The sequence below is a fragment of the Balaenoptera physalus genome (genome assembly GCF_965194825.1).
Source record: "Balaenoptera physalus genome assembly, chromosome: 8".
NCBI lineage: Eukaryota > Metazoa > Chordata > Mammalia > Artiodactyla > Balaenopteridae > Balaenoptera > Balaenoptera physalus.
In genome coordinates, this window is record NC_138887.1 from 22,233,162 (window position 1) to 22,260,912 (window position 27,751).

Below are 27,751 nucleotides of genomic sequence, written 5' to 3' on the forward strand. Positions count from 1 at the left end.
TCCTGTCAACTTACAGAAATGATTTTCCAAACACACTCAGATTTAACCTGAATATTAAAAGAATTCTCCCATTTTAGGCAAAGAAGAACTTGACTTTAAACACAGTCTGCTAGGAAGGCTGAGAGTCTCAAAAATTAAAATGAACTGATCCTGGTAATTCAAGAAAACTACAGACCAAGTTCCTCCTTCTTCTACTTATCCACCCCTTGCAAGAATTCAAAGATTAGAAATTAAAAGAACAGTGCTGCTGCTAATATCTAGAAATGACCATGAGAATGTGACAATTTATAAATTAAACTCATGGGCAATATGATATTTAACTATTTGATATTGGTCAATTCTTCTGAGAAGACTCTACGGCTGGTGTAGAATTAATCAGTGGGAAGTCTTACTCAAGGAGAGAATCTTAATGCACCATTGATGTTGTTAATTTTTTATTTTATTACCTCTTAATAGTAAGATAATTCTAAAGAAAATTGAGTGCTTTGGGGGATGGAAGGAACAGAGATGACCAGGCAGTGTAGTAGAAAGTTAAAAGCACCGAAGGTTTTTGGCACCAGAAAGACCAATACTGTGTGTGCTGTGTGAATCACTGTAGACCCTATAATGACTTCTGCGGATGAGGAAGGCTTCTGCCTGACAAGATGGGGTTGAGGAATCCTGGTATGGGAAATATTCCCTAATGTAAGAAACTAGGCAGAGCTAAGGAATACAATACCAAAATAGGCCCTAGAAAAGCACAGAACCAGATGAGAAGTACAAGATTTCATAAGCAGCCAAAGGAAGTACTGATTGCTTTGCTTATCTTCACTTAAGGTCACAGGTGTAGTATCTTTGCCTGCAGAATTTTCCACCGTTTGGAGTTCTTCCTGACTTTTCCAGATGTTTTCTGCAAGAAGAGAAGCATGGCCATGGAAATATTTATATAAGGACTCACACTACTGGCATTTCTATAGTTGCGTTTCTTTACGTTGTTATTGCTGTTCTCTTTCTCATTCTTCACTCTTTTAGCTTTTGTTTCATTAAGGGAATATTCTGGTTCTTTTTTAAAAAATTGAAATATAGTCTACATACAATAGTATATTAGTTTCAGGTGTACTGGGAATATTCCAGTTCTTAACATAAAGTTATCTCAGCATTGCATGAGAATTTTTTATTGCTGTGATATATGCTAGTTTTTAATCAGTAACTGAATTTTTCTTCTATATAATTTAATTACTAATTGAATTTACCTATCATCATTTATATATTTAGATTTTCTGCTCTTATATGGCCTTTCTCCAAGCTAATGAATCTTTATAATTTCTGAGTGTTTTGAAGGAAAAAAAATATCTTTTATATTTTAACCCTATTATTTACATCTTACTTTCATTGTTATATTTCCTAATTCAATCATTAATGCTGCATCATCCTAATTTTCATACATTTATTTTTTTTACTTATTGGTTCTCTATTTTTATTTCTTTTATTTTGGATATTACCTGCTTTATCACTGATTTTTAAAATCTTTAATGTTTTTATCTTCAGGTATATTTTATTCTTTTTCTTTTGTGTTTCTTCTATTTTACTCACATTTTAATCTTCTACCATACTTCTCTTATTTTAATGACTACTTTCTCTTCTCTGGTTTTTACTTCACATTTTAATTTAACATTTCCCTGTTGGTCATGTCTCCAGGGAAAAGTTCACCCATGACCAGCTCTACTACTCTTCTTTCATAGCTGCTTCTGTGACCACCAGCTCCCTTAGTGGGTTTCTTGGAACAACCCTACCCAGGAAAGATTCAGATGATACAGATTTTCAGTATAGCCTTGGTTCCCTGCAGATTGATCATGTCCTTTACCACATATGTGGTTAAGGGCTATTTTTTTTAGGAAAAAATCAGTCCTTGAATTCATTTATTTCAAGTGATGGGGGAGAAGAAATAATTCCATTTATGCTTGGTTTAAAAAGTGCTACTTGACTTTTTAAATGCCTATTTTAAAGTCCATTAGTCACCTAAGCTACAAAGTTCAAGGTGCTACCCCACTATCACCATCTCTGTGACCACTGTGGGCATTTATCTCTGAAGGTTAAATATTTTAAAGATCACTCTTGACCAAAATATAAGAGAAAAGCATTCATATGTGAACTGAATAACTCTAAAAACAGTAAATTTTAAGTAACTTACACACAAAAAGTAAATTAGAAAACATTTAGCCAGGTATAATTCTGATTCTCTTTTAAGGAGAAATAGGGATTATTTCTAAGCATTTCTACTGTAAAATATAGAACCTACACTTCAGAAGTGGAGTTTTATAGGAAAGCTTTATATAAATTCCTCAAACTCAGAAAATAACTTCTTGTGAAGTCCCAGTGGGTAGAAATAAGAGCATTCCTTCTCAAAGTGTTTGACAGTTCTGCACATGGACCTAATCCATTTTTCTTTACTCCATTTCCACAGATTGTTCTGCCAGCAGATCTTTCTAATTTTTTTTTTTTTTTTAACAGCATCACCTCTGATGAAACAATTCAGCTTACTCTGGCTTCTCTAACCATGGAACATACATGATACACTCAACAGAAATACAAAGGCTTTTTCCATTTTTCCTCATCTACACATTTTCTGTTCAGTCAGGAACTCTGGTTGATCCTGGTATAAAAACCTGTTATAGCAAATGTAGAATGGCTTCCATGATGCTACCAGGATATGGACAGCAGCAGGCACTGAAACTTGTATGTATTATATCCTGATCCCAAAGTTATTTCCCTAGGCTTATACAGCTCCCAGCACGATTTAAAATTGTAAATCTATGAGGTATGATAAAAGATGAGACAAGTTTTTTGTTTAGTTGTTGCATGTGGAATAAGTAATACATATGCACACATGCACACACATATGTGTGTTTAAGATGCTCACAAAATGGAGATGAGTATCAAAATATCACCTACTACTCAAAATTGATAGTTGATCATGTTTGTTTTGTCTTACATGAGAAAATATCATAGATATATTTAAGGTTTTCCTTCATCCCTAGCCCCATTCCCCCCTCCTATTCCAAGAGTAAATTTAATATAGCCTGTCAAACAGGTTTTTTACATTTCTTTATATTCATATATTATGTCTATTTCTCTGCAGATATATTCTCTTTAAAAGGTGCATATTAATATATTTCATTCTTTTTAGTGGTAATAATAATATGTTATGATATGTAATCATGATATTATATGTATTCCTGTTTAGGAACAGATGTGGTAGCTGAACAATTTGCACCTACTTCTAAGTTAGATATTTTGTGTCTTTTATTTTTTATTTTTTGACAAGAATCCCTAAACATTTTATTGTACATATCTACAAATATAGATTGGACAATACATTCACATTACAAACAGTTGTTAATTTTTTTTACCACTAGAGTTTGCTTACATGTTCATGCCCTTATTTGTGTAAGCAGTGGAGAGTTTACCATATTGATAATCTAATTACATTTTTACTAAGGATCAATGAAACACCTATACATTCTCTGTGTCAACTAATGGGAATTGGAAAACCTAACGTGCTGCTTTGGAAAGCATTTGAATCCTTTTATTGAAATTTACACTTATTAAAAAGGATGTATTTTTGAATCATTATACTTATATCAATAAAGATTATAGTGTTTCAATCAATTATAAAACGGAAAAGGATCAATTAACACTTAAAACAAAAATCCTTTCAGCAGGACTGGAAACAATGGCCATATCCCATGGTTCAGAAATCATTAACTTGCTCATTTTGGTGAGTTGCATTAGTTCTCTTTAATGTACGGTCATCGTAGAAAAGATCGAGTATAGAAATCTGGCTCTGCTTTGCTTGAGCCTTAAGAGTATTACCCTGATCCCCACACTATTGCCTCAAATTAGAAGGCATAATATGTCAGCAGGAAAGTCCATAACAGATAGAAATACATCCCTTCTTCTCCTTCAAACTTTACTATCTTTCACTTCCAAAGAGGGATTACAGATAAAGACCAAAATCAAAACTAAATTATTAAACTGTATCATGGCCAATTTTTCTCACTTTTGAAGCAAACTTTTTTGGGGATTCCATCATTTCCAGTAAGTGTAGATATATCTAGCCTAATGAATAAGTATTGGAGTGAGAAATCAAAAAATAAGAAACATCATGCTCTTATCAAATATCCATTAATGTCTACGGATATTCCAATTTTTCCACGAAGTCTTCTCTGGTCACTCTAGACAGAGTAATAATTTTTTTTCTAAAACCCCACAGCATTGTGTCTACTCTTCTATCATTTTCTCTGTAGTATTTTAGTGATTAATGTCCATGACCAGTCTCCAAAATAAAATTATAAACAAGAGTGTCTTAACATCTTGGAATCTTCACTGAATAGAAAAGTACATGAAAGTATTATCCTATGAGGTAGCTGCTAGTATTATGCCATTTTATAGATAAAACATTGAGGTCTAACTTTAGGGTCAGAACCTACATTGTCTTGATTCCACTACCACATACTTAACATATATATAGTGCTTGGTGTAATTGTGAGAGATTAGCAAACCAGTGTACAAGAGCTTCTGGGGCCAGGGTCCAAAGCCCTGTCCAAAATGGAGCTTGTTAAAATTTTCACTTCACAGAATTATCATTTTATAGGAAAGGTTATGATAGTAAGAATTCAAGGAATGAAACCAAGCCAGGAGCTAACTGATGAACCAGGTACCTAACTTAGAGGAGTTTAGCAGGAAGTAATGTAAAGAATGACAAAGCTTGGTATCGGGATGACAGAAAGACATTACAAATTGATCCACTGGAGGGTTCTAAATGATAATTATTGAATATGTAGTAGGATAGACTAGACTTAAAATAGAATAGACTTAGAGCATAAGATTTAGAAAGTAAGCTCCAAGACAGTGATTTTTATTTATTATATTCACGACTATACCTCAATGGCTAGAACACTAACTTTGTATGTAGAAGGCACTAAACAAATAGTTACTGAATCACTGAATGAATGGTTATGAAGGTTTCTTTGAATGTATCAGGAAATACATTACAGCACCCAATTTTCAGTAGCTCCCTGCTCCCTCACCAGCTTCTCTCTCCTCAGGGATTCTTCATTTTACTACTCTGGGCAGTCACTTCCTTTCACTTTCACCACAACTAAATATAGGCTCCTGTCAGTCTCTAAAGTTTCTAAACACATTAAAAGTCATTCTATATCAAATTCAGGAAACACCCTGCTTTGGGAAAGTTGAGAAATGCTTCAAAAATCAAATGTCCGATGAGAGAGTCTGCAGAGATTAAAGAGCTTATATTTATAGTTGTTACTGCAAGTGAATGATGACAAATACTTCATTTGAGGTTAAATTATTTTTATAATAAAGAAAGGAGTAAGTTGGCTAACTGCTAAATTAGCAACTAAAATATTATCATTTGGTAATGTTTTTGATCATATCTATCAATAGATACATACATACCACATATATGTGTGTATATATATATAAATAATATGCATATATATACATATACCATATATATATATACACACATACCATCTATAGATGATCTAGATATGATAGATAGACAGACAGACAGGTAGATAGATATGCACACAATGTGATATTATTCAGCCTTAAAAAAGAAGGAAATCCTGTCATTTGCAAAAATATGGATGGACCTGGAGGGCATTATGCTTAGTGAAATAAGCCAGACAGAGAAAAACAACACATGATGTTACTTATATGTGGAATCTACATTTTTTTTTTTAATTTAAAAAGTCAAACTTGTAGAAACAGGGAGTTAGAAAAGTGGTTGCCAGTGTCTGGAGGTGGTGGGGGAAATAGGGTGAGGTTGGTAAAAGGATACAAACTTTCAGTTATAAGTAAGATCTGAGGATATAATGTATAACATGGTGACTATAGTTGATAACACTGTATTGTATAATTGAAATTTGCTAAAAATGTAAAACTTAAATGTTCCCACCAAAAAAAAATATATATATATATGTGAGGTGGTGGATATAGTAGTTAACTCAGTGGGGATTCCTTGCACAATGTAATCAAATCATCACATTGTACACTTTAAATATCTTATAATTTTGTCAATCATACCTCAGTAAAGCTAGAAAAAAAAATAAGATTTAAGGAAAGATAAATGCATGTGTATTGAGTATAATTTTATTCTACATGACCAAATGAACAGTAGAATTTGAAGTCTCATCAGAAATATATTTTGGGGTAAGATTGCTAAGTCATATACTCAGAGGGTAAACCTGGCTCTACCAACAAGGGGCTAACTGATCGCTCATCGAGCAAGCCATGTAATGTGTTTGTAACTGGTGATGCTCCTAACTGTAGAACTGGGCACTGACTTTGGAAGAACAACTTTCCTACTGTGTATGTATCGTTAAAAAACCTAAGATAAGACCAAAAGGAATGAGCTACAAAAATATTTAATCATCACATGAAAATAGTCTTTTTGTTTAGTTTATCCCTCACCTGCTCTGAAAACAAAGCCCAAATATATACGGAACTTTAGCCCTAACAGTGTATTTTTACAAACATAAGCTATTTGACTTTCATGATAATCTTGTGAAATAAGCTAGACAGGTCTAATTATTCCTACTGCTTGGATTGATAATTGAGATGGCCTTGAGTCAATATCACACTGACTACAACAAACATTGAGGAATCCAGAAAATGGCAGTAAAACAAAGAGTACAGGGGTTCATGTTATAGGAGGAAGGACAGTCTGAATAACTGAGAGGTTTGAGTATAAAGTTACAGAACATTTAAGATAATAGGCTTCAATTATAGGTATCTGAAAGATTTAAAATAAATATCTTTTTTTCTCAAACTAATCTCGCTGCTTCCAAGCAATGGTCCTATTGAATATACATTTTACATTACTGGAGAAAATTGATATGCAACATCATACTATTGATTTAAATTATTCTGTTAAAATTATACTACAGGCTAATATATTAGTCTACCTAAAAAAACTTTCTTTTCATGGTTGATCCAAAGTATACTTTCGGCACAACTTTTACATATTTTAAATTTAAAAGCTATAGATGAATGGATTTTAACTACATATGTTAATACGTAACATCTATTATATAATACATATAATCAACAAAAGAAACAGCAAATCATTATTCAGCATTTCTTATTAGGTATTTGCTTGGAAAATGCAAAAATTACTGAGGACGTGTTCCTATGTTTGGTTGAGTCTACTAGGAGGGAAGAATCACACACAAGACAAATATTATAAGTAAAATGTGTGAGAGGGGTTTAGAGAAAGAAGCCCTTTCTAAATATTAAAGAAAACTTTTTTTAAAGTTTCATGTTTCATCCTCATAAAAACATGCTCCTTAATAACTAACAACTACATGTTTTAAATGTCAGATATATTAGGTATAGTCTGTGAAATGGGAGTTATGTTGATCCTCCAAAGCAAGATTATAAATGAAATCCTCTAAAGTGTTAAATTATCACAGGCATGTCATGCTACCAAACTGAAGAAAAATGTCTTATGATTCAGCTCCACAATAGGAGATGTGAAAAACTGTAGCACAACAAGTCTCTAGCTTCTAACTACACAGCCAGCTTGTGAAATGATGGCCTCCCAAGGAGCACTAATGGCAAGAGATTTAGACTCATTTATAAAAGTGTTTTCAGCTTGCGGAGAAGATTCATTGCCATTCATTATCAGACAGCATCAATATCAAAATCAATAATGACACTTCTGAACACTATTAAAATATTGGCAGTGAAGCCAAGTTCTTACATTTCAGCAAGCGAAGCAAATGAAAAATAAAAAAAAAAGAATGCCAAAACAGCTGCTACATAATGAGGTGAGGAATGCAATCAAGCACAAGATGGACAGCCAAAAAGCTTCAAGGGCAAACAAAAGTATAATGTGAACCAATGTAACATCAACATCAATTGCCTCAGAACATCAGCAGCAGACAAGCATCACTGGAGGGAACAATTAGTGACAGTGACTTGATTTTGGAAAAATGAGCGTCTACAACGAAAACAGGAGATAACAGATAAAACAACAAAAAGCTCCAAGAGTAAGAGCTTTAATCATTCTTATCAAAAAAACAGTGCATGTGGGTAACATATAGGTCACTGTTAGCCTTCCTTGTCCTCATGCAAAATATCACCAGTCAGTAAGTTGCTAATCTTTATGAATGCACAAGGCTCTAATGTATGTCAAAAATATAGTTCATTAAGCTGAACAGTTAGTGATTCAGACCAGAGATCTTTTTACAGATAATTAAGAAATCTTGCTTAAACAGATGGAGGAGACAGATGCTACTCCTTCTCAGTTCTCATATTTTCGGGGTCAAGCTATCCCATGATTTCTGTCTTCGCCAGATGTGATGTAAATATGGAAAAGGCATTTGATTTACTGGATGCTGTTCAGGCTGTTATGAAAGCTAAGTGGAGTAACTAAACTTTGATTTAATTATCTGGAGATAGGGGACAACAACAATAGGAAAAGTCATTTAGAAATTAACCCAAGTTTTAATCATAGCAAAGACTTATATATTAACTCTGTAGCAGTCACTTGTCTAAATGTTTCCAAATATTAACTCACTTAATACTCATAAAACGTATATGAGGTAGCATTGAGCAATTTTTCACATCAGGATACTGAGATACCAAGGGGATAAATGACTTGTCCAAAATCATACAGCTAATAAATGGCTATATTTTAGAGTATTATCAGGTCATTTTTTTTTAACATCTTTAGTGGAGTATCATTACTTTACAATGGTGTGTTAGTTTCTGCTGTATAAAAAAATGAATCAGCTATATATATATATATCCATATCTCCTCCCTCTTGGGTCTCCCTCCCACCCTCCCTATCCGACCCCACTAGGTGGACACAAAGCACCGAGCTGATCTCCCTGGGCTATGCAGCTTCTTCCCACTACCTATCTACTTTACATTTGGTAGTCCATATATGTCCATGCCACTCTCTCACTTCTTCCCAGCTTACCCTTTCCCCTCCCCATGTCCTCAAGCCCATTCTCTACATCTGCGTCTTTATTCCTGTCCTGCCCCTAGTTTCTTCAGAACCATTTTTTTTTTTTAGATTCCATATATATGTGTTAGCATATCGTATTTATTTTTCTCTTTCTGACTTACTTCACTCTGTATGACAGTCCCTAGGTCTATCCACCTCACTACAAATAACTCAATTTCACTTCCTTTTATGGCTGAGTAATATTCCATTGTATACAGGTGCCACAACTTCTTTATCCATTCATCTGTCAATGGACACTTTCGTTGCTTCCATGTCCTGGCTATTGTAAACAGAACTACAATGAACCTTGTGGTACATGACTCTTTTTGAATTATGGTTTTCTCAGGGTATATGCCCAGTAGTGGGATTGCTCGGTCATATGGTAGTTCTATTTTCAGTTTTTTAAGGAACCTCCATATTGTTCTCCATAGTGGCTGTATCAATTAACATTCCCACCAACAGTGCAAGAGGGTTCCCTTTTCTCCACACCGCCTCCAGCATTTATTGTTTGTAGATTTTTTGATGATGGTGTGAGGTGATACCTCATTGTAGCTTTGATTTGCATTTCTCTAATGATTAGTGATGTTGAGCATCCTTTCATGTGTTTGTTGGCAATCTGTATATCTTCTTTGGAGAAATGTCTATTTAGGTCTTCTGCCCATTTTGGGATTGGGTTGTTTGTTTTCTTTGATATCGAGCTGCATGAGCTGCTTGTATATTTTGGAGATTAATCCTTTGTCAGTTGTTTCGTTTGCAAATATTTTCTCCCACTCTGAGGGTTCTCTTTTCATCTTGTTTATGGTTTCCTTTACTGTACAAAATCTTGTAAGTTTCATTAGGTCCCATTTGCTTATTTTTGCTTTTATTTCCATTTCTCTAGGAGGTGGGTCAAAAAGGATCTTGCTGTGGTTTATGTCATAGAGTGTTCTGCCTATGTTTTCCACGAAGAGTTTTATAGTGTCTGGCCTTACATTTAGGTCTTTAATCCAGTTTGAGTTTATTTTTGTGTATGGTGTTAGGGAGTGTTCTAATTTCATTCTTTTACATGTAGCTGTCCAGTTTTCCCAGAACCACTTGCTGAAGAGGCTGTCTTTTCTCCATTGTATATTCTTGCCTCCTTTATCAAAGATAAGGTGACCAGAGGTGGGTGGGTTTATCTCTGGGCTTTCTATCCTGTTCCATTGATCTATATTTCTGGTTTTGTGCCAATACCATACTGTCTGGATTACTGTAGCTTTGTAGTATAGTTTGAAGTCTGGGAGCCTGATTCCTCCAGCTCCACTTTTCTTTCTCAAGATTGCTTTGGCTATTCGGGGTCTTTTGTGTTTCCATACAAGTTGGGAAATTTTTTGTTCTAGTTCTGTGAAAAATGCCATTGGTAGTTTGGTAGGGATTGCATTGAATCTGTAGATTGCTTTGGGTAGTATAGTCATTTTCACAATGTTGATTCTTCCAATCCAAGAACATGGTATATCTCTCCATCTGTATCATCTTGAATTTCTTTCATCAGTGTCTTATAGTTTTCTGCATACAGGTCTTTTGTCTCCTTAGGTAGGTTTATTCCTAGGCATTTTACTCTTTTTGTTGCAATGGTAAATGGGAGTGTTTCTTAGTTTTTCTTTCAGATTTTTCATCGTTAGTGAACTGGTATGCAAGAGATTTCTGTGCATTAATTTTGTATCTTACAACTTTACCAAATTCATTGATTAGCTCTAGTAGTTTTCTGGTAGCATCTTTAGGATTCTCTATGTATACTATCATGTCATCTCCAAACAGTGACAGTTTTACTTCTTCTTTTCCAATCTGGATTCCTTTTATTTCTTTTTTCTTTTCTGACTGCTGTGGCTAAAACTTCCAAAACTATGTTGAATAACAGTGGTAAAAGTGGGCAACCTTATCTTGTTCCTGATCTTAGTGGAAATGGTTTCAGTTTTTCACTATTGAGAACCATGTTGGCTGCAGTTTGTCATATATGGCCTTTATTATGTTGTGGTAAGTTCCCTATATGCCTACTTTCTGGAGGGTTTTTATCATAAATGGGTGTTGAATTTTGTCGAAAGCTTTTTCTGCATCTACTGAGATGATCATATGATTTTTCTCCTTCAATTTGTTAATATGGTGTATCACATTGATGGATTTGCATACATTGAAGAATCCTTCCATTCCTGGGATAAACCCCACTTGATCATGGTGTATGATCCTTTTAATGTGCTGTTGGATTCTGTTTGCTAGTATTTTGTTGAGGATTTTTGCATCTATGTTCATCAGTGATACTGGTTTGTAGTTTTCTTCTGATATCTTCTTCTGGTTTTGGTATCAGGGTGATGGTGGCCTTATAGAATGAGTTTGGGAGTGTTTCTCTCTCTGCTATATTTTGGAAGAGTTTGAGAAGGATAGGTGTTAGCTCTTCTCCAAATGTTTGATAGCATTCGCCTGTGAAGGCACCTAGTCCTGGGCTTTTGTTTGTTAGAAGATTTTCAATCACAGTTTCAATTTCAGTGCTTGTGATTGGTCTGTTTATATTTTCTATTTCTTCCTGGTTCAATCTCGGAAGGTTGTGGTTTTCTAAGAATTTGTCCATTTCTTCCAGGTTGTCCATTTTATTGGCATATAGTTGTTTGTAGTAATCTCTCATGATCCTTTGTATTTCTGCAGTGTCAGTTGTTATTTTTCCTTTTTCATTTCTAATTTTGTTGATTTGAGTCTTCGTTTTTTCTTGATGAGTCTGCATAATGGTTTATCAATTTTGTTTATCTTCTCAAAGAGCCAGCTTTTAGTTGATTGATCTTTGCTATCATTTCCTTAATTTCTTTTTCACTTATTTCTGATCTTTATTTCTTTCCTTCTGCTAACTTTGGGGTTTTTTTGTTCTACTTTCTCTAATTGCTTTAGGTGTAAGGTTAGGTTGTTTACTTGAGATGTTTCTTGTTTCTTGAGGTAGGATTTTATTGCTATAAGCTTCTCTCTTAGAACTGCTTTTGCTGCATCCCATAGGTTTTGGGTCATCGTGTTTTCATTGTCATTTGTTTCTAGGTACTTTTTGATTTCCTCTTTGATTTCTTCAGTGATCTCTTGGTTATTTAGTAGTGTATTGTTTAGCCTCCATGTGTTTGTATTTTTTGCAGATTTTTTCCTGTAATTGATATCTAGTCTCATAGTGTTGTGGTCGGAAAAGATACCTGATAGATTTCAATTTTCTTAAATTTATCAAGGCTTAATTTGTGCCCCAAGATATGATCTATCTTGGAGAATGTTCCATGAGCACTTGAGAAGAAAGTGTATTCTCTTGTTTTGGGATGGAATGTCCTACAAATATCAATCAAGTCCATCTTGTTTAATGTATCATTTAAAGCTTGTGTTTCTTATTTATTTTCATTTTGGATGATCTTTCCATTGGCAAAACTGGGGTGTTAAAGTCCCCTAGTATGATTGTGTTACTGTCGATTTCCCCTTTTATGGCTGTTAGCATTGCCTTATGTATTGAGGTGCTCCTATTTTGGGTGCATAAATGTTTACAACTGTTATATCTTCTTCTTGGATTGATCCCTTGATCGTTATGTCCTTCTTTGTCTCTTGTAATAGTCTTTATTTTAAAGTCTATTTTGTCTGATATGAGAATTCATACTCCAGCTTTGATTTCCATTTGCATGGAATATTTTTTTCCATCCCCTCACTTCCAGTCTGTATGTGTCCCTAGGTCTGAAATGGGTCTCTTGTAGACAGCATATATATGGGTCTTGTTTTTGTATCCATTCAGCCAGTCTATGTCTTTTGGTTGGGGCATTTACTCCATTTACATTTAAGGTAGTTATCAATATGTATGTTCCTATTACCATTTTCTTAATTGTTTTGGGTTTGTTATTGTAGGTCTTTTCCTTCTCTTGTGTTTCCTGCCTAGAGAAGTTCCTTTAGCACTTATTGTAAGGCTGGTTTGGTGGTGCTGAATTCTCTTAGCTTTTGCTTGTCTGTAAAGATTTTAATTTCTCCATTGAATCTGAAGGATATCCTTGCTGGGTAGAGTAATCTTGGTTGTAGGTTCTTCCCTTTCATCATCTTGAATATGTCTTGCCACTCCCTTCTGACTTGCAGAGTTTCTGCTGAAAGATCAGCTGTTAACCTTATGGGGATTCCCTTGCATGTTATTTGCTGCTTTTCCCTTGCTGCTTTTAAAATTTTTTCTTTGTATTTAATTTTTGATAGTTTGATTAATATGTGTCTTCGCATGTTTCTCCTTGGATTTATCCTGTATGGGACTCTCTGTGCTTCCTGGACTTGACGACTATTTCCTTTCCCATATTAGGGAAGTTTTCAACTATAATCTCTTCAAATATTTTCTCAGTCCCTTTTTTTTTTTGCTTCTTTTTCTGGGACCCCTATCATTCAAATATTGGTGTGTTTAATGTTGTCCCAGAGGTGTCTGAGACTGTCCTCAATTCTTTTCATTCCTTTTTCTTTATTCAGCTCTGCGGTAGTTATTTCCACCATTTTATCTTCCAGGTCACTTATTCGTTCTTCTGCTTCATTTATTCTGCTACTGATTCCTTGTAGACAATTTTTAATTTCATTTATTGTGTTGTTCATCATTGTTTGTTTGCTCTTTAGTTCTTCTAGGTCCTTGCTAAACGTTTCTTGTATTTTCTCCATTCTATTTCCAAGATTTTAGATCATCTTTACCATCATTACTCTGATTTCTTTTTCAGGTAGACTGCCTATTTCCTCTTCATTTGTTTGGTCTGGTGGGTTTTTACCTTGCTCCTTCAGCTGCTTGTATTTCTCTGTCTTCTCATTTTGCTTAACATACTGTGTTTGGGGTCTCCTTTTCGCAGGCTGCAGGTTCGTAGTTCCCGCTGTTTTTGGTGTCTGCTCCCAGTGGGTAAGGCTGGTTCAGTGGGTTGTGTAGGTCTCCTGGTGGAGGGGACTGGTGCCTGTGTTCTGGTGGATGAGGCTAGATCTTATCTTTCTGGTGGGCAGGACCACGTCTGGTGGTATGTTTTGGGGTGTCTGTGACCTTATTATGATTTTAGGCAGCCTCTCTGCTAATGGGTGGGGTTGTGTTCCTGTCTTGCTAGTTGTTTGGCATAGGGTGTCCAGCACTGTATCTTGCTGCTCATTGAGTGGAGCTGGGTCTTAGCATTGAGATGGAGATCTCTGGGAGAGCTTTCACCAGTTGATATTACATGGGGCCAGGAAGTCTCTGGTGGACCAATATCCTGAACTCGGGTCTCCCACCTCAGAGGCTCAGTCCTGACACCCGGCTGGAGCACCAAGACCCTGTCAGCCACATGGCTCAGAAGAAAAGGGAGAAAAAGAAAGAAAGAAAGAGAAAATAAATAAAATAAAATAAAGTTATTAAAATAAAACATTAAAAAAAATTATTAAAATTTAAAAAATTAAAAAGTAATAAAGAAAAGAAAGAAGACAGCAACCAAACCAAAAAAAACAAATTCATCAGTGATAACAAGTGCTAAAAACTATCTAAAAATTTTTTTAAAAAGGACAGAAAGAACCCTAGGTCAAACGGCAAAAGCAAAGCCATACCAACAAAATCACACAAAGAAGCATACACATACACACTCACAAAAAGAGATAAAGGAAAAAATATATTTTTTTTTTTAAAAAAGGAAGAGAGCAACCAAATTAATAAACAAATCTACCAATGATAATAAGCTCTAAATATTAAACTAAAATAAACATAAAACCAGAAACAAATTAGACGTAGAAAGCAAACCCCAAGTCTACACTTGCACCCAAAGTCTACCACCTCAATTTTAGCGTGATTTGTTGTCTATTCAGGAATTCCACAGATGCAGGGTACATCAAGTTGATTGTGGAGACTTAATCCGCTGCTCCTGAGGCTGCTGGGAGAGATTTCCCTTTCTCTTCTTTGTTCGCACAGCTCCTGGGGTTCAGCTTTGAATTTGGCCTCTCCCCTTTGTGTAGGTCCCTGAGGGCATCTGTTCCCCACCCAGACAGGACGGGGTTAAAGGAGCAGCTGATTAGGGGGCTCTGGCTCACTCAGGCTGGGGGGAGGGAGGGGTACAGAATGCGGGGCAAGCCTGCAGCAGCACAGGCCAGCGGTGTGACATTGCAACAGCCTGGGCATGCCTTGTGTTCTCCCGGGGAAGTTTTCCCTGGATCATGGGACACTGTTAGTGGTGGGCTGCACAGCTTCCTGGGAGGGGAGGTGTGGATAGTGACCTGTGCTTGCACACAGGATTTTTGGTGGCTGCCGCAGCAGCCTCAGCGTTTCATACCCGTCTCTGGTGTCCGCGCTGATAGCCACAGATTGCGCCCGTCTCTGAAGCTCATTTAGGCAGTGCTCTGAATCCCCTCTCCTCCTGCTCCCCGAAACAATGGTCTGTTGCCCCTTAGGCAGTTCCAGACTTTTTCCCGGACTCCCTCCCGGCTAGCTGTGGCGCATTAGCCCCCTTCAGGCTGTGTTCACGCAGCCAACCCCAGTCCTCTCCCTGGGATCTGACCTCCGGAGCCGGAGCCTCAGCTCCCAACCCCCACCTGCCCGGGCAGGTGAGCAGACAAGCCTCTCAGGCTGGTGAGTGTTGGCCGGCACCAATCCTCTGTGCAGGAATCTCTCCGCTTTGCCCACTGCACCCCTCTTGTTGCACTCTCCTCTGTGGCTCCGAAGCTTCCCCCCCGCCCACCCCCCTTCTCCACCAGTGAAGGGGCTTCCTAGTGTGTGGAAACCTTTCCTGCTTCACAGCTCCCTCCCAGAAGTGCAGGTCCCGTCCCTATTCTTTTGTCTTTGTTTTTTTCTTTTTTCTTTTGCCCTACCCAGATATGTGGGGAATTTCTTGCCTTTTGGGAAGTCTGAGGGCTTTTGCCAGCGTTCAGTAGGTGTTCTGTAGGAGTTTTTCCACATGTAGATGTATTTCTGATGTATTTGTGGGGAGGAAGGTGATCTCCACATCTTACTTCTCCGCCATCTTGAAGTTCCCTCTCTGGGCTTCTGATGTTTGTGAGAGGCATGTCCTGAGACAAATCCCCAAATTTGTCAATTTCACTCTAGCCTGTGATTTCCCTGATAGAAAGCAGCCAAGTATAATTGAACAACATGAGCTTCGGAGAAGTATCCTGTAGTACTGTTTTTCATCAGTGATTAATTCATCTGGACAGGAAGCAGTGTTTCCTAAACCTAAATCAATTACTTCCATACCAGTAAAATCCTTTCTACCACCAGTGAAATCTCACCCATGGAAAACTCAAGTTTACCATCCATCTTCAAACGGTTGTGAAATTTAAATTTAGGGTTTCTATTAACTCATTTAAACTATTAATCTAGAGGACTGAGGCTATGTGATTTTTTTTCCTGAACTAATTTTTTCAGATTCAAAGAGCCTAATATTATCGAGAAAATTACAAGTAGAAAGTGAATTAATCTATAGCAAAGTACAGATGCAAAGAAGATAAAATTCTTTATAAATATAGTTTGTTACTACCTTAGAGCTCAGTAAAAATTTCTTTATCTAAAAACCCTAAATTATCCCAGATATTCTAGGTTCAAAATATTCCTTCTCTCTTAACAGAACTCAGGAAAACACTTCCTGTTTTTCAAATACTGTCTCATTCAAAATCATTGAATCTGAGGTCTCCTTCCATTTACCTGATTGTATTATTTCAACTCATGCATGTCTGGACGTTTGTTTCTTAGCAGATGGTAGGTTCAATACTATGACTGTCATGATTGTAGAGAGCACCCTTATGGCTGGGTGAAGATTAGGAATAGTTATTACACTATTGGAAACACACACTCTAGACCCACAATGGAAAAGCTATTATGGCAATTGGAATGCTTCTAGAAGAAATCCTATTTGCATAGAGTCTCTCCATGTGTCTCTTGGTTATTTCGTAGATTTTGCTCTATTTTGAGAAATTTTAGTTCTTTGAAGGACCCTAATACTTAACTACCGAGGCTATGTTTCTTCTATATTCTAATAAATTACATTTTCAACACGGATACATCAAATGCAGTCTTAAGTGAAGGTTGCAGCAAGTATTAAGCACTTGCCTGAAAATGATCTATGTAAAAATTAAGAAATCAAACTGTTTTCCAATTACCTATTACTTATAAGACCAAAGTCTGTTATATCTCTATCAATTACAGTTCTAAAAGAGAGTATAGTGCCAATTTAGTCTTAATCTATTTAAATATATATTCAAAACCTTTGGAAGAACATTGTAGTCCAATTTTACTGGATCCAATAAGAAAAATAGGAAAATATATGTGAGTTTATGAATTTGTATTCGTGAACCCCTACACTGCTCTATCTCAATATAAAGCCATTTTTCTCTCAGCTCTCCTTTTTTTCAGCTATCCTTCTCTTCAATAAACAGACATGCCTATGGGGAACACGAAGAAGGGTTCTCACAAAAATGATGTATATTGCAGAACTGCAGAATAACAATGTTACCAAAGTGTGTAGTATTACTTAATTTATGAAATCATGTTTCAACACTCTATTGTGTGCATTGATATAAAAATAAGGTATACATGCACATTAAAATATATGTGTAAATATAAATACTTTGGAAGAGGAAAATCAATTACACTTTGAGGTGAAATCTTTCCTTAAAAAAAAAAAAGACCACAGTGCTGACTTTGCATTTCATCTTTAGAGTTACAATAGCTATCTGTAAAGGCAAGTAATTTATAGTTTACAGTTAACATACACTCAAAGGGATAAATGTATGGAACAGCAGCATAATAAAATCCTTTCCCTGTGGCTTCGCTACAGAATTCCCTAATACAAACTGAAATGGCTAAAATAGTATTCCTTAGCTGATTTTCAGCAACTGTGTATTTCCTTGTTACAGTATACATTATAATTCCTAGTGCTTTTAAATACATTTTTTCTTTGGACTCATGTAATTGAACCTCTCTGATAAAAACAGTTTTCCTTCATGACACACCCTCTTGGTATAGCGTGCAATTTTTTTCTTCTAACTGTAGCATACGTATGCATATTCTACAAGCACAGCTTTCCAAATGCTAAGCAGTTCTTTAGAAGTGTCCACGCCCATTATGGTGGTTACACTCAGTGCTAAGTGAAGCGCAGTCATTTGACACCCCAGACTTTGGTTGTGGTGGTAGAAATACACAAGACTACTTACGGGTATATTTAATGTATTTCACATATTTGTTTAAGTCTCATAACCCTAGGTTGAATATCTGGTATCATTAAAGTATATTTTAATTATACTTAAGTAGAAATTTTCAGATTTTTATATTCATTCTTGATGAGTAGGCAAAATATGTGCTATGCCCTATTAAGTACAAATGATATTTATAGTGAAAACACCCCAACAAGTACTGTTGATTTGTGTATAGATATACATTACATGCAATCTTCTCCATCTGAACATAGGCCATGGTTAATATACACACAAACCAGTTCTTAGGTGTTTTGTTTTAATAGCACTTAGTATCACCTACATAGTGTCACATCAAAACATACTGAATGAATAATTTGAAGAATATGCTACTTCACTCATTCTAGCAACATCATTTTTCAGGCAGGATATAGGATATCCTTACTTGAAGAGTAACAAAAATGTGGGCTTATTCTCACCTGTCATTTTCTAATAAATTATAACTATGCCATATTACCTGCTTGTTGTTTGTTGACTTTTAACTAAATTGGGGAAAAGGCACATGACTTCAATGTTTTGGAGTTTTTTAGATGCCAGATTGGCTTTTGGGATAAAAATCCAAACTTAGATACAGAGAACAAATGATAATATAGAACTCCAAAATGATGAGAGTAATGAATAAACATAGAAATTATTACTATATTGGTATTCTATTACAAACATGCTGAGGTTTTTTTTTTTTTTTTTATGAGACCTATGTAGAAACAGGAAGATATACTTATTGCTATATGTTTACTGATCAGTTTGGGCCTCCACATATGATGAAACAGAAAGTTAAAGAAATGACAAAAAAGATAGAAAATAGCTTTTCTCAGTAGGAAGACAAAAACATTGAAAAGTGACTTGGCTAAATTCAATTAAGTTATGCCCCAGCTTCACTGAATACCTCTCAAGTTAAGAATAGACTTAAATTTTGTGAGGAAGGTTTAGATAAAGAATAAAGGAACATCTGTGGTTGCAAATATTATGAACTTTAGAACTGGTTATGTTAAAATCTCCTAACACAGGATTCTGTAAAACCCTTATACACTTCTAGTTGTCTTAGAACTTTAAATTATGTAGTACCCTTTTAAGTTCTTTCTAAGCTCTACAGTTCTATGAATATAACTATAAAAATACAGTCTTCAAAATCCAAGATTATGTTTTAGTGAAATAACTGATTATTAAATTAGTTGCAATGAAATAATGGACTTTCAGAAGAAGCTGCAATTTTTGTGGTAACCACAGTGTTACAGAGACACTAGAAAACTGTGATACCATCTGGCTAAACTCTCCCATTTTTTCACTGAAATCTGAGGCTCAGAGACAGAGGAGGAAGGAGGGCAGGAAATTTGTCTTCTATATCTGCCTATGTTTTTAAAATTATTATGAAGAAAATAGGCTACACAGTATCTAATTTAATCCTCTACCAACTCTGTGAAACAATATTACACTCCATATTTTATAAATGAGGAAACTGAAGCTCAAGAAAGAGTGAGATGGCTTGTTCAACACCACACAGCCAGTCAATGGCAAAACTAGGACCAGAATCTAGTTTCCGTCTTCTAAGTCTGGTGCTTCTTTATAAATCCAGAATTTTGTTTAAAAATGAACTACTACTATTCTACTCACTACTTCTGCACATAAAATGTTTCCAGTGTCAGGTTATCATGCTTTATAAATTCCATAACTTTCCAAGGGCAATATGAAGAAAATCAGTGACTAATTCAAACTTCAGTTCCACCACATACTAGTGTGTGATCATGGGCAAATCACTGAGACTCTGCGCCTCAGTTTCCTCACTTGTTACGGAGGGATTAAAATGGCACTGATTTCATTAGGGTTGTTGTGAAGATTAAATGTGATAATGCACATAAAGTGCTTAGAACAGTGCCTAACACACACAAACACACACACGTGCATATAGTATGCACTCAAAAATTTTGCCCTTCTTTTTGTTGCTATCTCTGAGTCAATGCATAATTAAAAAGTAAGGGAAATATTAAATAATGTTTCTCTACTAAAGCCTGCATTCCAAAGAATAGCCCAAAAGGGTTTTTTTCATATATTCATTACTTGTATTTTTATTGGAGATTTCTCTTTATGTCAAGTTTATTGACAGTATGTAAAAATGGAGATTTAGAGCATATTTTCTTAATATTTAATAAATTGATATGCCAATTATTAGTTTTCTGACTACATGAATATTTTCATTGATAACAGAAAATACAAAGTGCAAACACCTTGAAGAAAGTCTTTCTTGCCTTCTTTATTTTTTATTCTTTTTTTAAAAAAGCTCAACAGTAATCCCTTTAAAATTATTAAAAACTAATTTTTGGATGAAGTGTAGAAATACATATTTTAGGTGCAAAAATAACCACAGTCAAAAATTTTATGAACCCCTCCCAGAAAGCACAGTATTCAATTCCAGTTAAATTTTTGTTTCAAATAAACATTTGAAACTAGGCCACATCCTGCTCTATGCGTGCCAAAAATGAAAATTTCAAAATCTAAACTCATGTTCTACTTCCTAAGCACACACACAAGTTATCTTAAATTTAATCTAGCCAATTTTGAAATGACTATTACAGTTTTGAAGAAAAGATATTTTCAAACATAAAGTGAGTACAATGTAAATCTAAGTCAACATGAAATCTGACAGAGACGGTCATATTATACAAAACATGAGCAACTCCACTGACAGATCAGTATATGACAAGAATTTCTACAGATGAAAACTTCAGTATTAAATGTGGAAACCTGCAGCACTTTGGCACCTACTGGGATTTGGTGACAAGAAGCCAAAGCCATTTTCAACGGCCAACAAGAGAAGTGAATAAAGCTCTCTTTAACTCTCCCATATACAGGGATGACCATATTAATGTTTACCTAAAGAACTAATCACAGCCACCTGCTTTTCAGACTATCTGATGGCCTAGTTCTATGATCCCAACAACTGGAGAAACGACATTTGACAAGGACACAACAATCACGAGTTTCGTTCTCAATTCTTCTACCAATAATAGGTAAGTTCTTGTACAGTCTTATTAATATCACTATTCACTATTAATTAATATCACTATTCATAAACACTATTCAAAGTTACCTTGAAACTTTGATCAAGATAAATGATAAAGAAGATCAAGAACAAATAGCTAATTCCCTGTCCATAGGCTTTTGCATTCATTTCTGTCTCTGACACTGCTTTTTGAATTATATGAATACCTTTCTTTGCAGAAATCACAATGCCAACTCTGTCTTCATCACACACATTTGTAGATTTCCTAGGAACAACTTCTGGGGGACACTGTTTTAAAAAGCCAGATCACTCAGACTCAGGCAAGAGGGTCCCCTGTCCTAGGCCCACAGACACTGATCTCCTTCCAGTCACAACCCTCCCCAGGCCCCAGGGTCTAGCACACCCAAAGCCCATATTCTTTTATATAGATCATTCTCTGGGTGCCAGGAACTCCCATATTCTCTATCTAAATGGCTCTGAAATTACTTCCAGGGATCTTAAGTCCATCCTGATCCTAAGAGGAAATTCATTACACATGTGTATACCCCTAGGCCCAAGGGAGACCAGAGGGGGCATTTTGTCAGAGGTTAGAAGTATAGCTGGAAATTAGCCATGCAGGCTAAGGTTCCCATGTGAGTACATACGTGGTGCTGAGTGGAAGCAGGATAAAAAGAGAAAAGGGGCAGGTCATGGGCCCGTAAAGGGAATTAGATTCTTGCATGAAACTGTAAGGTGACAGAAAATTCTAAATTTGAACCTCTCCTTCTTACTCCTTGCAAAGCTGTATTTGTTAAGACAGGAGACAGATAACATATAATGTAAAAGCTTGTTAGCTTGATTTATAACCTTAAATATTTAGACTTTTATCATACAGCCCTCCATTTGTACTTTTGCCTCAGGTCATGAAATGCTAGGTGTTAGCTTGAAGGAGGCCAGTGGAGTTTACCTGCTCAAAATGCTATCATTCGTAAAGTGTATAAGAGAATCTTATTATTCCTCTCTGCATGTCAAAATTTAACCTTTTCTCTCAGGATTTTAAGTGAATAGGAAAGGAAGAACAGAGTGTTCAGACAGCATTGGCCAAATTCCATAGTTTTTAAATTCAGAAAATGATAGCAATCTTTATTAACACTTATTACTAGACACTTCACCCTAACTTTGCTGGTTTTTCTATGGTTACTGAGCATTTCTCTCCATACCTCAAGAGCTCCAGTATGTTCCTTGTTATATTTGTATAGAGATCATCATGGCATAGACCTTTAAGTCAATGAAAGCTCAACTTAAATGAGTTCCATAGGACCTAAAGCAAATAAAAAAACAGATTCAATATCAGGAGTAATTTTAGACACTAAACTTTTAACTTCCATATAAACCACTTAGGTAAACTGGGTCAGAGAAAATCGATGATTGGCTGATCTAATATTTTGGAGAGCCTAAAATATCCTTTGTGCTGATAAGAGACACATCATATTACCCTCTAGGGGGCTCCACTCTGGAGCAGGAATGACCTCATAATCACAATGCAAAGAAATGGAATCCTTTGTAGTTTATGACAATATAAGAGTAATTTTGCTGTACACCTGAAACTAACACAACATTGTTAATCAACTATACTCCAATATAAAATAAAAAGTTAAAAAAAAGAAAAAAAAAGAATAATTTAAGCTACCAAATAATATTATTTGAAGATAAGATATGTTTTTCCCCAGTCCTGTGCATTTGACTGTATGGAATCATCGGAATGAATAAAGTTGCTAACAATTTAGGAACCTTGAAACTTCCTGTGTAAATTCTATCAAAGAATATAGTTAAAGAAGTTTTCTGTATTGATAATGGCATTTCTTTTACAGTTGGAAATCATAAATACTTATTTAATAGATTTAAATAAAGGCAAGATACAAATAGGAGAATATAAATAGTAACATATTAGAGTACAACAAGATATTGTAGGCAGATGATAAGGGATCTGAAAAACATTTCAAATGACTTTGAATATTTGAAGGTTTATAATGTAGGAAAGGTGCTAGTTTTAAAATTATTTCAATCAAAATATGCAATTATAGCCAGAGGGTCACAAGTTATAAGAATGCAGTTCTTCCTTAACTACATTTTAAACAACTAGACTACTGGAAATGAGACTTGTGCTTTCTGGGCAGTAGTTGTCTATTAGTGAAAAAATGGAGAATGCAAACTGTAAGCTATATTTAGGAGAGGATTTCTTTATAGGTTGGGAGGCTGAATAGGGAGACTTTGAAAGTTTATGTCAATAAGCAGATTCATAGCTAATGAGTTCCTGAAAAAAGGCAATAATATCAACTCTAGATCTTCCAGGGTCTGAATTATCTGTTTTTGCATTATATAAGGATTTCTTACATTTGTCTTTTCCACATCTGTCCTCATTTAGCAAATATTTATTAAGTGTCTATTATATGTAAATCCCTGCGTGCAGGGCTGTGGGGAAAAGAGAAATGAACATCATCCAGCCTATTACATGAAAAATGCCCCAAAAGAGAGTTGAAAATGAAGTTAAATATTCAATCGGTTATTATTGCAGTTTGCTAGGAGCACCTCTTAAAATTTAAGACTGACGTGGGAAGTCAGGGGATAGAAAAAAGAAAAACAGAAACAAATGGTAAAACCAGCTTTCTGAAATACCTATGGTCTTATAACTATCCAGGCACCCTTCCTCCACAGCACAGTAGTACCAATAATTTTGAGATGGTTTTGTTTCTCGGCTTAGAAAAATGGATTATTAAAGAAAAAGACAAAAGAAGTATACACGCATATATTTTATAAAAAAGACAGGAGTAAATTATTTTGTGATTTGTAAAATGTAATCACAGTACAAAATGAAATTGCTTTGGAATCACAATGATGAATTTTACACAATCCAATATTCATACCTATGTCTATTCAGAACTGATGGCTGGCTACTAAAGATAAACCTTGGAATGGAACTGGTGTATGAACTGCCACCCTAGAGAAAACCTCCACATGGTCATTCTTCCAGAGAAGACAAGTAACTCATATATTCTGAAAGCTATATTACCTTGGCTTCTAGCTTTAAGTAGCCCCTATGCCTCAATACAAACATTTCCATTTCCAGCATCAATTCTTGATTTCCAAGGAGAGTTCTGATGAAAATGCATGAGTTCCCTGTGAACTGTAGGTTAACTAGGATCACGTGAACTTGTTCTAATTTGTGCACTGATTCTAGCAGCTGTGTGAAGTGGGCAAGTCCACATTTCTGGGCTCAGTTTTTTATCTGTATAAGAGGATGGTTTCATGAACACTGTTACAGGTTTATATTTTGTGAACACTATGATCAGTTGTAAGGGTCAAGTCTTCTCCAATCAAAACTCAATTTTGATAGGAAAAGCAAATTCGGCCAAAAAACTACAAATATGACCATAAATGTGTCCTAAGGTATAAATTTCAAGTAGTCCTAAAATCCAAACACATTTCGTACGAGAACAATATACTCTTGAGTTATTTTTTTAAAGCAATTAGACACAAATACCTGTAACTTTGGGTTTCCATCTATACATGGCATATGAAATGCACATTAAACCTTTAAATTCCTATGTGCTACCCTAACAGTAGACAGTAGGTAAAACTTATTTCTATAACGCTTAGCATTTAAATAATATTTTTACACTTAAGCATTTTAAGCTTTTCCACGTATTCATCTTGGCATGGTTGTTGTGAGACAGCTAATATTATGCCCCATTTCAAAAACTATAAATAGAAATAGCCTAGCCTATTAACCTGGACTTTACTACAACTAAAGTTTACTACTACTAAATGATTTGCATACTGTTAGAAATAGAATAACAGAAGCTATTCATGTGCTCTATTCCTTTCACACTATATCTCCTAAGGAAAATAAAACTATTATTGTGATTACTATAAATGAGAAAAAAATTATTGATTCCATTTTACAAACTGCCTAATAAAATATATTTTAAATAAGTAATATATCAACATACATCACTAAAATGTGGAGAATAAAACAGTGGACATAAATGACTGCAATCAAAATTAGAAAAGAATGTCTAGAGTGGAAGTTTGGAAGTATACCTAGCACAAATAATAAAACTTTGGAAGTTTACCTAGCACAAAGAATAATACCATAGGATAGAAATGCTATATGGACAAAAGAGGGAAAAAAAGGTAGGAAAAAATGAAAGTTTGTTGTTTCCACTCAATGAGGGAAAAAAATCAGTGACTAAACAGAAATGTGTATATCAAAAAGAGCTAATGAGAAGTAGAGAGAAATGTGAATATCGAAAGTACGAGGTGAGTTAGAAAATTTAGTTACCTAACAACAGATCCAGCAAGGCAAATAGGGACCAGGACTAAGTGAAATGGGAACTAATGGCAGACACTGGTGGTGTCATTCAGGATAGAAAACAAACTGAGGAATCAGTATTTCCTTCAAATTCTAAATTTCAGATCTGTACATTATTAATCTAAGAACTTAAGACAATACTAGTTCATTTAAAAAGTTAAGATAAAACAGTGAATTCTAAGATGAATTCAACCCAATGCCTTGAGCATTAGCCAGAAAGAAATGAGACAACAAATAAATACAACAACCAAGGTTTAACATGCACAGAAAATGCATGTCATTCTAAACAGCTGTCACCACATAAATGAACCTTAAGTTATTTCAGATATAAATCTTTTTTAAAAAGCCCTCTATAGAAATGTAGGTTGAAGAGTGTTCAGACACAAGCTACAGTGGATTTACACAATGTTTCTGCACAGCTACCTGCAGGAAAAAATGGCATTCATCAGATACACTCAGAACAAGAAGTCAAACAAGTATTCCTTTATACCAGTGCAACTGGGAACTTAATAGAGATGACAAAGATTAAAAAATATTCTCAGAGAAAGTGAGTAATCAAAATATCTTTTGTATATTTAAACTTAATTTTCTTTTATTTTTATTACACTAAAGTGATTGCCACCACAAATACTCTACTTTTGAGACCTGAAATATTATTAAACTAAAAGTTGCTATACATATATGAGCTCAGGGACATAAATAGATTATTTCAGTATGAATTTAACAAAGATAGAAGAGAAGCTCTTCCACAATAGGAAACATCCTAAGGCAAATAGAAAAAGGGGTGATATGTCACAACACCTCTTTCCCATTATGTCTAAATACAGCATGGAATAGTGAGAGTATCAAATTATTTTAGTCTTTACAACTGAGATAGCAAAGAGACATGAAGCTCACAGGCCTTATCATTTCCCTATATGCCCTGGCCAATTTAATTTTCGTAGTTAGCATATTTTTCCTCACAAAAACAAAGAACAATATTTCTAATTAATGGCTGCTAAAAGTTAAATCGATTTAAATGTTTGACATAAGTTAGACATAGCTAGATTTTTTAAAACATAATTTTACTTTTATTATTTGATGAGTAAAACAGAATATCTGATGAGCAGAATCACAATTTTGAAAGAAGAATAAATAAAGAAATAATTTTAAATGCATGGGAGGTGCTCTTTTATTGTTATCAAAATAAAATTAAAGCATCAAGTCACTACTACTACTATTACTGATAGCTTATTGTGTAATGTTTATTGTGTACAAGCAATATTGTAGGTGTTTTTCATGTTTTTCCAAAGTGTTTTCAATTGAAAAGTTTAATCAAATTTAGTGGTCATTAAATTAAAATGTATTTATATATTATAAAAACTGAAAATCTGATAATGCTAAATTATAGAAGTTGTGATCTTCAAGATATGAACCCAAACTATCTTTGAATCCAAGGCCATGTTTGAGAGGCCAGAGGTAATTAAGTAGTGGGAAGGAAGCGAAAATGCAAAAGGTGAAACAGGCCTTTATATCCTCCCAACAGTGTCTTGCATATTATGTGTATCTTGTGGATGCTTCATGCATACCAACATTGTGATGTCATGTGGTGTTTCACTGCCAAAGTATTTTCTCTCTTGAGTAAAAACTTACTTGGGCGGAAGTATTAAGCAATGGGGATGCCCACTGGAAGAACCACCTGCTCAACAGGTGGTATGACTGAGCTCAATACGTCACAACAACCCATATAGAAGAAACAACTAATTGACTAGTTTTCCATTAAAACAAAAAGAGATATGTGGTATTACTTCCCTAAAATAGGCTAGTTAGACATCTTTATCAATTTTACAGGATTTGCATCACTGTATTTCATTAGATGAAAAAAATAATTTCCAACTTAACCAATATGCCAATTGCTAAAATGTGTGAATACATGTCAAAGAAATAAATGGAACATGGTATTTACATAGACTTGTCCGTATTCAGCTATATTTTGAGTTTTGCTAAAAATAATTTTGTAATCATATCTGTGTTGGCACGGATACCACAAACCACAACATTGGTAATCCTTGGAGGGGTGTTTGGACTTGTGGCAGCAGTGTGCTGTACTGCCTGCCAAAGGGGCCCTTATTTACTGGAAGCTTCTATTTAATCCAAGTTGTCCTTATCAGAAAAGTGTTATTCCTGACAAAAAAGAGGTTTTGTAATTTTATATTCCCTTTTGCTTGATGCTAACAT

The 27,751-nt window shown here is 35.0% G+C and overlaps 1 protein-coding gene and 1 pseudogene across 8 annotated transcripts in view; both read right to left on the bottom strand.

Annotated features, from left to right (window-relative positions):
* The window catches only part of MAGI2 (membrane associated guanylate kinase, WW and PDZ domain containing 2), a 1,336,469-nt gene that overhangs the window by 1,265,283 nt on the left and 43,435 nt on the right, over positions 1-27,751 (bottom strand). The gene's annotated exons all lie outside the window — the stretch shown is intronic.
* The window catches only part of LOC309666274 (dihydrofolate reductase pseudogene), a 241,944-nt pseudogene that overhangs the window by 42,513 nt on the left and 171,680 nt on the right, over positions 1-27,751 (bottom strand). Inside the window, exon 2 of the transcript XR_014268460.1 lies at positions 1-8,802. This exon is cut by the window's left edge and continues 42,513 nt beyond it. The product of XR_014268460.1 is annotated as a dihydrofolate reductase pseudogene (transcript). The remainder of the gene's footprint in view (positions 8,803-27,751) is intronic.